This window comes from Oncorhynchus mykiss, chromosome 2 (genome assembly GCF_013265735.2).
Source record: "Oncorhynchus mykiss isolate Arlee chromosome 2, USDA_OmykA_1.1, whole genome shotgun sequence".
Classification (NCBI taxonomy): Eukaryota; Metazoa; Chordata; class Actinopteri; order Salmoniformes; family Salmonidae; genus Oncorhynchus; species Oncorhynchus mykiss.
The window spans coordinates 57398924-57409654 of NC_048566.1; positions in this window are offsets into that span (position 1 = coordinate 57398924).

Sequence of the window (10731 nt, forward strand, 5' to 3'; positions counted from 1 at the left end):
TCGGGCTAATTGAGGTATGGTTAAAGTGACTGCATATATGATAAACCGAGAGTAGAAGTAGTGTAAAAGAGGGGTTGGCGGGTGGCAGGACACAATGCAGATAGCCCGGGTAGCCACTGTGCGGGGGCACCGGTTAGTAGGGCTAATTGAGGTAGTATGTGCATGAATGTGTAGTTAAAGTGACTATGCATATTTGGTAGACAGAGAGTAGCAGCAGTGTAAAGAGTGGTTGGGGGGGCACACAATGCAAATAGTCAGGGTAGCCATTTGATTACCTGATGACGGGCCTCCCGGGTGGAGTCTTATGTCCTGGGGGTAAACACTTTTGAGAAGCCTTTTGGCCCTAGACTTGGCGCTCCGGTACTGCTTGCTATGCGGTAGTAGAGAGAACAGTCTATGACTGGGGTGAGTGGGGTCTTTGACGATTTTTAGGGCCTTCCTCTGACACCGCCTGGTGTAGAGGTCCTGGATGGCAGGCAGTGATGTACTGGGCCATACGCACTACCCTCTGTCGTGCCTTGTGGTCGGACGCCGTACAGTTACCGTACCAGGCAGTGATGCATTCTATACTACCCACCACTGCGACCTGTACTCTCTCGTTGGCTGGCCCTCGCTTCAAACTCGTCGCCAAACCCACTGGTTCCAGGTCATCTACAAGTCTCTGCTAGGTAAAGCCCCGCCTTATCTCAGCTCACTGGTCACCATAGCAGCACCCACCCGTAGCACTCACTCCAGCAGGTATATCTCACTGGTCACCCCCAAAGCCAATTGCTCCTTTGGCTGCCTTCCCTTCCAGTTCTCTGCTGCCAATGACTGGAACAAACTGCAAAAAACACTGAGGTTGGAGACTCCGTCACTAGCTTTAAGCACCAGCTGTCAGAGAAGCTCACAGATCACTGCACCTGTACATAGCCCATCTGTAAATAGCCCATCCAACTACCTCATCCCAAAACTGTATTCATTTATTTATCTTGCTCCTTTGCACCCCGGTATCTCTACTTGCACATTCATCTTCTGCACATCTACCATTCCAGTGTTTAATTACTATATTGTAATTACTTCGCCACCATGGCCTATTTATTGCCTTACTTCCCTTATCCTACCTCATTTGCACATACTGTATATAGACTCTTTCTACTTTATTATTGACTGTATGTTTGTTTATTTCATGTGTAACTCTGTTGTTGTATGTGTCTAACTGCTTTGCTTTATCTTGGCCAGGTCGCAGTTGCAAATGAGAACTTGTTCTCAACCAGCCTACCTGGTTAAATAAAGGTGAAATATATATCTATATTTTTTAAATGAATTGGAATTTGTGAGGAGGCAAAGATTCAACGTTTGGGACAAAGGAATCTGGCTTCAATCAGAGTTTCTAACTTCAGTCTACCCTGCTCTCTTACAGGAAGGTCATGCCAAAGGCCTTTGCAGGAAAATGAAACCCATCTTTTTCAATTGAGCCAAGTAAAAGGTGAGTGGTGTGCCATCCCCCCTTCTACAGCAGGATTTCTATTAGGTTTATGGCTAGAGGTTACACATGCACACACAGGTACAGGTAAGTGTGCAGCCTGAAGTGGACATGGAATGGGGGGCTACTCTGTTTGCTGTGTATCTGTGTGTGGAATGTTGTATACGTGACAAGACACAGAGCTTTAAAAGCGAGACTCTCTCTCCTCATCCTCCCCCAAGAACACTGAGGAATGTGTGCAAATGTGTCTCAGCAAAAAGGACCTGCATCAACACCCCCCATGGACCGTACCATGGACAGTATTGCACTCTAACCAATCAGCACATCAGTTTATGCTTCTGTAACAGGGTTGGTTATCTTTCCACTTGCCTCTAAAGAAAGGTGTATTTAATGTTTGAGCATTCTTGTTGGTTGGTTCAACTCTGATGACAATAAGGCGTGTTGTGATTGGCCCCGCTTGCAGATAGGGGGAGATCACGAACGTCAGGTCTTCCCAGTATGAAAATGTGATGCAAGGGGTAGGTCACGTTCTGAATACTGTTTTCTATTTTACAATGTGCACAAGTTTTCTGTACATTACTGATTTATACATGTGTGTGCATATGGTACCTGTTAGGGATTGAGGGCCATTCTGGGATGTGCTTTGGCATATGATTGCTGTAAATAAGTGTGTTAGCTAGCATACACCGACGTCATGGTCACATAAGCCCACTGCTAACACAGTTGTCTTGATACTACAGATTTTGCCATCGACAGCCATCAATACAGTTAAGCCCTGCACAACTAGCGTGCTGTTTCCTATTTAACAACAGCAACAGAAATAAATGATGCTCAACTGGGACCACTGGCTGATGTGATTTACTTGGACAAAACACCACGCAGGTAGAGTACGATATACATCTGTTTCACTTCTCTCTTGATTTCTTCTGGCTGGGGCTGAGTAAGCCGAAGTTGAGTTGACCAACACATTCTATACCAGCATCCTTTTAAAAAAGTAGACTCTCTAAAAATACCTGAATATCTGTCTTAAAAAATACCTGAAAGCAGTATAAGGGAGAAGAGGAAGAAGTTAACCGTTTCAGAAAGCACTCTTTTAGTGGGTGAAAGTCTGTGAGCTTGATGTGGCAGTGCCTATAGGTAGAATTACCTGTGTGCCACTGTATCATCATTAGTTTCCTAGCACATACAGTGCCTTGCGAAAGTATTCGGCCCCCTTGAACTTTGCGACCTTTTGCCACATTTCAGGCTTCAAACATAAAGATATAAAACTGTATTTTTTTGTGAAGAATCAACAACAAGTGGGACACAATCATGAAGTGGATCGACATTTATTGGATATTTCAAACTTTTTTAACAAATCAAAAACTGAAAAATTGGGCGTGCAAAATTATTCAGCCCCTTTACTTTCAGTGCAGCAAACTCTCTCCAGAAGTTCAGTGAGGATCTCTGAATGATCCAATGTTGACCTAAATGACTAATGATGATAAATACAATCCACCTGTGTGTAATCAAGTCTCCGTATAAATGCACCTGCACTGTGATAGTCTCAGAGGTCCGTTAAAAGCACAGAGAGCATCATGAAGAAAAAGGAACACACCAGGCAGGTCCGAGATACTGTTGTGAAGAAGTTTAAAGCCGGATTTGGATACAAAAAGATTTCCCAAGCTTTAAACATCCCAAGGAGCACTGTGCAAGCGATAATATTGAAATGGAAGGAGTATCAGACCACTGCAAATCTACCAAGACCTGGCCGTCCCTCTAAACTTTCAGCTCATACAAGGAGAAGACTGATCAGAGATGCAGCCAAGAGGCCCATGATCACTCTGGATGAACTGCAGAGATCTACAGCTGAGGTGGGAGACTCTGTCCATAGGACAACAATCAGTCGTATATTGCACAAATCTCGCCTTTATGGAAGAGTGGCAAGAAGAAAGCCATTTCTTAAAGCTATCCATAAAAAGTGTTGTTTAAAGTTTGCCACAAGCCACCTGGGAGACACACCAAACATGTGGAAGAAGGTGCTCTGGTCAGATGAAACCAAAATTGAACTTTTTGGCAACAATGCAAAACGTTATGTTTGGCGTAAAAGCAACACAGCTGAACACACCATCCCCACTGTCAAACATGGTGGTGGCAGCATCATGGTTTGGGCCTGCTTTTCTTCAGCAGGGACAGGGAAGATGGTTAAAATTGATGGGAAGATGGTTTGGAGCCAAATACAGGACCATTCTGGAAGAAGACCTGATGGAGTCTGCAAAAGACCTGAGACTGGGACGAAGATTTGACTTCCAACAAGACAATGATCCAAAACATAAAGCAAAATCTACAATGGAATGGTTCAAAAATAAACATATCCAGGTGTTAGAATGGACAAGGCAAAGTCCAGACCTGAATCCAATTGAGAATCTGTGGAAAGAACTGAAAACTGTTGTTCACAAATGCTCTCCATCCAACCTCACTGAGCTCGAGCTGTTTTGCAAGGAGGAATGGGAAAAAATGTCAGTATCTCAATGTGCAAAACTGATAGAGACATACCCCAAGCGACTTACAGCTGTAATCACAGCAAAAGGTGGCGCTACAAAGTATTAACTTAAGGGGGCTGAATAATTTTGCACGCCCAATTTTTCAGTTTTTGATTTGTTAAAAAAGTTTGAAATATCCAATAAATGTCGTTCCACTTCATGATTGTGTCCCACTTGTTGTTGATTCTTCACAAAAAAATACAGTTTTATATCTTTATGTTTGAAGCCTGAAATGTGGCAAAAGGTCGCAAAGTTCAAGGGGGCCAAATACTTTCGCAAGGCACTGTATGTATTGTGCCCTGTGGGAGTAGTGTGTCATACAGGTAGAGCAGCAGTTGCTATTTACGAATTAAGACAACATTGACTGCTTTGTTCTTGTGCCAGAGAAGGGAATTACACATAACCTTGACCGCAATGTCCCCCGATTCCCCCTTCTATCGACGGACTCTGGCCCAGTGTTTAACAATGTCAAATTAACAGGATTTATCTGTTACTGCTCTGTCATTCCTTAATTGCCATTCCTTAATGGTGCCGGGACAGAAGTTAGACGTTTAACCTGCCCCCAACCGATTTGTGTTTTTTTTGTTTGTTTATCTGCGTTGTTTGTAACTTTTTTTTTTACACAATGTTGCCGCCACCGTCTCTTATGACCGAAAATAACTTCTAGACATCAGGACTGCGATTACTCGGACTAGCAGAATCCTTTTTCTTCTTTCACGACTCTGACGAGCCCGAGGTGGAGGATATATGGCTCTCTAGGGAACAGGCCGCGACCGCAGTGATCTGCGTGGTGGGGAGGCGGAGAAAGAGAGACCAGAGGGCAGGCTGCCTTCTGAGGAGTAGGAGGCGGTCGGAAAAAAAAACACTCCCCTCAATTCAGCTCGCAAACATGCAATCTTTGGACAATAAAATAGTCAAGTTATTGGGAAGATTAAACTACCAACGGGACATTCAAAACTAACATCTTATGCTTCACGGAGTCATGGCTGAACGACGACAATATCAACATACAGCTGGCTGGTTATACGATGTACTGGCAGGATAGAACAGCGGCGTCTGGTAAGAGAAGTAGCGGCAGTCTATGTATTTTTGTAAACAACAGCCGGTGCACCATATCTAAGGAATTCTTGAGCCATTGCTCGCCTGAGGTAGAGTTTCTCATGATAAGCTGCAGACCACATTACCTACCGAGAGAGTTTTTGTCTATATTCTTTGTAGCTGTTTTACATACCACCACAGTCAGAGGCTGGCACCAAGATAGAATTGAATTAACTGTATTCCGCTACAAGCAAATAAGAACACGCTCACCCAGAGGCGGTGCTCCTAGTAGCTGGGGACTTTAATGCAGGGAAACTTAAATCTGTTTTACCAAATTTCTATAAACATGTTAAATGTACAACCAGAGGGAAAATAACTCTGGACCACCTATACTCCACACACAGAGATGCATACAAAGCTCTCCCTCGCCCTCCATTTGGCAAATCTAACCATTATTCTATCCTCCTGATTCCTGCTTACAAGCAAAAATTAAAGCAGGAAGCACCAGTGACTAGATCAATAACAAAGGGGTCAGATGAAGCAGATGCTAAGCTACAGGACTGTTTTTCTAGCACAGATTGGAATATGTTCCGGGATTCCTCCAATGGCATTGAGGAATACACCACATCAGTCATTGGCTTCATCAATAAGTGCATCGATGACGTCGTCCCCACAGTGACCGTACATACTGTACATACCCAACCAGAAACCATAGATTACAGGCAGCATCCGCACTGAGCTAAAGGCTAGAACTGCCTCTTTCAAGGAGCGGGACTCTAACCCAGAAGCTTATAAGAAATCCCACTATGCCCTCCGACGAACCATCAAACAGGCAAAGCATCAATACAGGACTAAGATTGAGTCGTACTACATCAGCTCTGACGCTCGTCAGATGTGGCAGGGCCTGCAAACCATTAGATAATACAAAGGGAAGCACAGCCGAGAGCTGCCCTGTGACACGAGCCTACCGGACGAGCTAAACTACTATGCTCACTTCGAGGCAAATAACACTGAAACATGCATGAGAGCACCAGCTGTACCGGAAGACTGTGTAATCACTTTCTCCACAGCCTATGTGAGTAAGACCTTTAGACAGGTCAACATTCACAAGGCTGCAGGGCCAGACTGATTACCAGGATGTGTACTGCAAGCATGTGTTGACCAACTAGCAAGTGTCTTCACTTATTTTCAACCTCCCCCTGTCCGAGTTTGTAATACCTACATGTTTTAAGCAGACCGCCATAGTGCCTGTGCCCAAGAACACTAAGGTAACCTGCCTAAATGACTACAGACCCGTAGCACTCACATCCGTAGCCATGAAGTGCTTTGAAAGGCTGGTAATGGCTCACGTCAACACCATTATCCCAGAAACCCTAGACCCACTCCAATTTGCATACCACCCCAACAGATCCACAGACGATGCAGTCTCTGTTGCACTCCACACTGCCCTCTCCCACTTGGACAAAAGGAACACCTATGTGAGAATGCTATTTATTGACTACAGCTCAGCGTTCAACACCATAGTACCCTCAAAGCTCATCACTAAGCTAAGGACCCTGGGACTAAACTCTTCCCTCTGCAACTGGATCCTGGACTTCCTGACGAGCTGCCCCCAGGTGGTAAGGGTAGGTAACAACACATCCGCCACGCTGATCCTCAATACAGGGGCCCCTCAGGGCCGTGTGCTCAGCCCCTTCCTGGCTTAAATAGCCCAACTAAAACCTAAACAAGAAACAGGTGTAACCAATAAGACAAAACCAACAGAAAAGGGAAAAGGGATCGGTGGCAGCTAGTAGACCGGTGACGACGACCGCCGAGCGCCGCCCGAACAGGAAGAGGAGCCACCTTCGGTGGGAGTCGTGACAGTACTTTCAATGGAAGATTTGTTTTTTGGGCTTTCCTTTAACTCACACGTGTTGACAACCCTCCAGCACTCCAACAAATGCTAGGTTAAAAACAACCCAGCACTGGGTAAATAGTGGACAGAACACACGTTGGGTTATTTTGACCCAGCCAGTTGGTCACATAGTTTATTTGTATTTTTAAGACTGGTGGCATGACTTAGTAGGGGTGTGGCTTTCAGATAGTTCCTTTTGGCCAACCGTGAGAGTAAATGTCATTCAGTTTCATCTGTTGTATTGTTATCACATGTCAAGTTTTAGCACTGACTAGGGCTGTTGTGGTGACCGTATTACTGCCACAACGGCAGTGATGAGTCATGGTCGCAGTAAAATTACAGCTGACCGGTGGTATGGTAATCTCCTTTTATGCACTATGGACAGGCTCTGGTAGTACCCAACTTGCTAACTACCATCGGATCTTAATGGCCTGGTATTCAGGTTGCTGTTGTCCCTCTAACCACTGACTTCAATGCAATTGAAAATCACATCAAACACTTACCATCAAAACAGTAGACCTATCATACTTTTACCTCACTGTGATAATCAATTTGAAGAAAGAAGTTCAACCGCAGGGTTAAAACATGGTTGTTGTGGATGTTGTTTCAAAGCCTTAATGAAATGGGCAGCGCTATCTAAGGTGATGATTAATTCAAAACATCCAAATTCATATTAGAGCTTATGTATAAAGTTATGAGCCCAAGCCCCGGGGGGGAAGAAACCTTGAATTAAAAATATGATTGTGCTGTTATACAATACATAGCCTACCGCACGTTGTGCATTGCAGAAAAACATAAAACTGATTTAAGATATCTGTGGTGCATAATTGGTCTAGCCTATAACTCCAAATGGTAAACAAATTTGACTAATCGCCTTTGAATGTAGACTGTATTATTATGCTTACTGGATGGACTGGTTACCTTATGCTACACTTCAAAATGTATATGCATGAGTGGGAGAGAATGTATAACCCTAGGCAAGGCTGTTTACTCATTAGTTGTGCAGAGCAGGTTACAGTTAGCCTAAAAATATTGAATTTGTATTTGATTTTTAATGGCCTAGTAAATAGAGAATCCTTGAATTCTTGATCGCGCAGACGGGCTGTCAACAGTTTAGTGCACTATAACTTGTTGCCAAAACATGTTACTGTTGATGTTCCCGAACAGATTTCACTTGGTTTCCCAAATTAAGCACTGGGTAGCTGCAGGAACAAGGTTTGAGAGCCCATGCATGGTATACAGAGTTTAGGCGGAATATCCAACAGATGACAATACTTTTTTTCCCCTGCCCCTGTTCCTGCCCATTTTGATAATGGGTCATTCTAAATGGTAAATACAAGATTAAATTGAGAATAGTCTGATGAGTGAAAATATGATCAGCTGTGCAGCCCGTAGCCTGAGGCAAGGAACTCAAGCTTTCTTTTACTACTCTTTCAAATCATCAATAGCCTATCGTCACACCATGCAACTAACGTTGCCAAATAACTCTAAATCTAGCCTATAGGACCTTTTGCAAATGATCACTTTTACGCTCCACATATCCACTTCATATGCACACTTGATGTGTTACCTCTCGCAAGGCTGCCGGCCCAGACGGCATACGCAGACCAGCTGGCTGGTGTGTTAATATTCAATCTCTCCTATCCCAGTCTGCTGTCCCCACATGCTTCAAGGTGGCCACCATTGTTCCTGTACCCAAGAATACAAAGGTAACCGAACTAAATGACTATCGGCCCGTAGCACTCACTTCTGTTCATCATGAAGTGCTTTGAGAGACTAGTCAAGGATCATATCACCTCCCCCTCCACCTTACCTGTCACCCTAGACCCACTTCAATTTGCTTACAGCCTTCTCTTATTGGGCAGGTACATTTTGAAAATATGAATATATTACCAAAATTCTTGTACCTTTTTCAAACCTTGCCCTTTCATATTCCCAAAGTTTTTTTTCAAACAACTTAATAGGAAGGTCTCTTAATTTCTATGGAAAGGAAAAAAACCCCATATTGAAACTCACAACTTTATACAAACCATACTAATAAGGAGGGCTTACTCTACCTGACTTCCAGGTGTATTACTGGGCATCTCAGTTAAAGGCTGTGTGAGTATGGCAAAATACAACGAGTTCACCCTCTTGGAGACAGACAGAGGAAGAGTGTCTTTCCCCTGTTTCATTAGCATCTAAACCTTGTATTAGCCCACCTAAAGCTTTGCTAGGTCTCACAAACAACCCTTTCATTAAAAACACTTTAAATATATTGATTTAAAATCTGTAAACAAACAGAAGGGCATAGATCTATATATAAACAAACACTTTTCTATAATAACCCCATCTTACCCAAAGCCCTGAGAGATGGTATTACATTTTCTTGGTTCAACAAAGGAATTAAAACATTTGGTAATCTCTACAGAGAAGGTGAACAACTATCCTTTCAACAAATGGCATCTCATTTTCAGTTACCTCAATTTCTTCAAGTACCAACAGGTTAGGCATTGTATTGCCAATCAACAGGGAGGTAGGATTCAGTCTACGAGTAAATCTACAACTGATTAACTGTGGTTCGAGAGGAAAGAGGTAAAAGGTTTAATTTCTTACATGTATTCTAGTCTTCAAGCTCTGAAGGCTTGCATGAAGTGGCAGGATGACCGTGGTCTCCTTTTTGAGGAGGAGAATGGCGAAAGCTCTTTTTAGATGGTCAGCGTCTTTCATTTAACACAAGGCACAAGTTGATGCAATTCAATATTTTTTTTACATAGGGTCTACTTTACACCAGAGAGACTGTATAAGATCAATTCTAAATATTTAAAATCTTGCCCAAGGCGTGAAACCGGCGTGGGCACACTTATGCATTTGTTTTTGTCCTGCCCTGAACTAGGCAATTATTGGGAAGACATTATTCAGATCTTATCACAGGTCACGAATATGACTTTACCACTAGATCCATCATTTTCTTGAAGATAACTCCGTTCTACCAGTTAATATTGGTTGCAGCCAATAAATGCACAGCTTTTATATGGAAGAGTGACACTCTGCCAAACACGCAGATGTGGCTAAAGAACTAACTTCCTATTCCATCTGAAAAACAATGTACAATTTACATAATAAACCCTTTGAATTTACTGACGTCTAGGGTGACTTTCAGCAGTTTCTAGAGTTACCTTAGCTGCCTCATGATTCTTTTCTTCATTCATGTATTTTTTAGTTGTTTTTGCGTTGAATAATTAATAATCATTTATTTTCTAGCTTTGGATGTGAAGGTCATTCTGTTTCATTTGTTTGTTGTTAATCATTGAAGCTAACACTGGGTGAGGGGAGGGAGGGGGTGTTCATGGGTTGGGGAGGGTTTTGCATGATGTGCTCCCATGTAGCCTGCTGTTTTGTGTAGGTGGGGGGGATAACGTGGCATTACCTGTGTCATATTTTTCTGATGATTGTTAAATTGTAAAAAATGCAAATAAATATTGTGTTGGGGATAATAAATGGCCACTCTAAAATGTGCAGTTTTGTCACACAACACCACAGATGTCAAAAATGTTGAGGGAGCATGCAACTGGCAAGCTGACTGCAGGAATGTCCACCAGAGCTGTTGCCTGATAATTGAATGTTAATTTCTCTACCATAAACCGCCTCCAACTTTGTTTTAGAGATTTTGGCAGTATGTCCAACCTGCATCACAACCGTAGACCACCTGTAACCATGCCAGCTCAGACTGCAATTGTGTTCGTTGTCCGTAGCTTATGCCTGCCCATACCATAACTCCACCGCCACCATGGGGCAGTCTGTTCAGAACGTTGACATCGGAAAACCGC